This window comes from Hippoglossus hippoglossus, chromosome 3 (assembly GCF_009819705.1).
Source record: "Hippoglossus hippoglossus isolate fHipHip1 chromosome 3, fHipHip1.pri, whole genome shotgun sequence".
NCBI classification, from domain to species: domain Eukaryota; kingdom Metazoa; phylum Chordata; class Actinopteri; order Pleuronectiformes; family Pleuronectidae; genus Hippoglossus; species Hippoglossus hippoglossus.
The window spans coordinates 343,240-345,886 of record NC_047153.1 but is presented as its reverse complement, the minus strand read 5'-3'; positions in this window follow the sequence as shown (position 1 = coordinate 345,886).

The window sequence follows — 2,647 nt, the reverse complement described above, 5'->3', positions numbered from 1 at the left end:
TACATCCACCTTTAACTCTACATCCACCTCCAGCTCTACATCCACCTTTAACTCTACATCCACCTTTAACTCTACATCCACCTTTAACTCTACATCCACCTCCAGCTCTACATCAACCTTTAACTCTACATCCACCTTTAACTCTACATCCACCTTTAACTCTACATCCACCTCCAGCTCTACATCCACCTTCAACTCTACATCCACCTTCAGCTCTACATCCACCTCCAGCTCTACATCCACCTCCAGCTCTACATCCACCTTTAACTCTACATCCACCTTTAACTCTACATCCACCTCCAGCTCTACATCCACCTTCAACTCTACATCCACCTTCAGCTCTACATCCACCTCCAGCTCTACATCCACCTCCAGCTCTACATCCACCTTTAACTCTACATCCACCTTTAACTCTACATCCACCTTTAACTCTACATCCACCTTTAACTCTACATCCACCTTTAACTCTACATCCACCTTTAACTCTACATTCACCTCCAGCTCTACATCAACCTTTAACTCTACATCCACCTTTAACTCTACATCCACCTTCAGCTCTACATCCACCTTTAACTCTACATCCACCTTTAACTCTACATCCACCTTTAACTCTACATCCACCTTTAACTCTACATCCACCTTTAACTCTACATCAACCTTTAACTCTACATCCACCTTCAGCTCTACATCCACCTTTAACTCTACATCCACCTTTAACTCTACATCCACCTTTAACTCTACATCCACCTTCAGCTCTACATCCACCTTTAACTCTACATCCACCTTTAACTCTACATCCACCTTTAACTCTACATCCACCTCCAGCTCTACATCAACCTTTAACTCTACATCCACCTTTAACTCTACATCCACCTTCAGCTCTACATCCACCTTTAACTCTACATCCACCTTTAACTCTACATCCACCTCCAGCTCTACATCCACCTTCAACTCTACATCCACCTTTAACTCTACATCCACCTCCAGCTCTACATCCACCTTTAACTCTACATCCACCTTTAACTCTACATCCACCTTTAGCTCTACATCCACCTTTAACTCTACATCCACCTTTAACTCTACATCAACCTTTAACTCTACATCCACCTTTAACTCTACATCCACCTTTAACTCTACATCCACCTTTAACTCTACATCCACCTTTAACTCTACATCCACCTCCAGCTCTACATCCACCTTTAACTCTACATCCACCTTTAACTCTACATCCACCTTTAACTCTACATCCACCTTTAACTCTACATCCACCTTTAACTCTACATCCACCTTTAACTCTACATTCACCTCCAGCTCTACATCAACCTTTAACTCTACATCCACCTTTAACTCTACATCCACCTTCAGCTCTACATCCACCTTTAACTCTACATCCACCTTTAACTCTACATCCACCTTTAACTCTACATCCACCTTTAACTCTACATCCACCTTTAACTCTACATCCACCTTCAGCTCTACATCCACCTTTAACTCTACATCCACCTTCAGCTCTACATCCACCTTTAACTCTACATCCACCTTTAACTCTACATCCACCTTTAACTCTACATCCACCTCCAGCTCTACATCAACCTTTAACTCTACATCCACCTTTAACTCTACATCCACCTTCAGCTCTACATCCACCTTTAACTCTACATCCACCTTTAACTCTACATCCACCTCCAGCTCTACATCCACCTTCAACTCTACATCCACCTTTAACTCTACATCCACCTTTAGCTCTACATCCACCTTTAACTCTACATCCACCTTTAACTCTACATCCACCTCCAGCTCTACATCCACCTTTAACTCTACATCCACCTTTAACTCTACATCCACCTTTAGCTCTACATCCACCTTTAACTCTACATCCACCTTTAACTCTACATCAACCTTTAACTCTACATCCACCTTTAACTCTACATCCACCTTTAACTCTACATCCACCTTCAGCTCTACATCCACCTTTAACTCTACATCCACCTTTAGCTCTACATCCACCTTTAACTCTACATCCACCTTTAACTCTACATCCACCTCCAGCTCTACATCCACCTTTAACTCTACATCCACCTTTAACTCTACATCCACCTTTAGCTCTACATCCACCTTTAACTCTACATCCACCTTTAACTCTACATCCACCTTTAACTCTACATCCACCTTTAACTCTACATCCACCTCCAGCTCTACATCCACCTTTAACTCTACATCCACCTTTAACTCTACATCCACCTTTAACTCTACATCCACCTTTAGCTCTACATCCACCTTTAACTCTACATCCACCTTTAGCTCTACATCCACCTTTAACTCTACATCCACCTCCAGCTCTACATCCACCTCCAGCTCTACATCCACCTTTAACTCTACATCCACCTTTAACTCTACATCCACCTTTAACTCTACATCCACCTCCAGCTCTACATCAAACAATATAAACTTATAAGATTAATACAGAAATTAAACAATTTAAACAAAATTCTAAATAAACTCTGGTCTCGATGCTAACTGTGCTAACCCTAGAGGCCGCTAACGTTCCACCCTAACGCGTTGAGTTAGGTCGTTGCTGATTGGCTGATGTGTTATTTGTGCTCCGCCTTCTTGAAGCTGTCTCTTCTCTGATTGGTTCGTTGAGCCC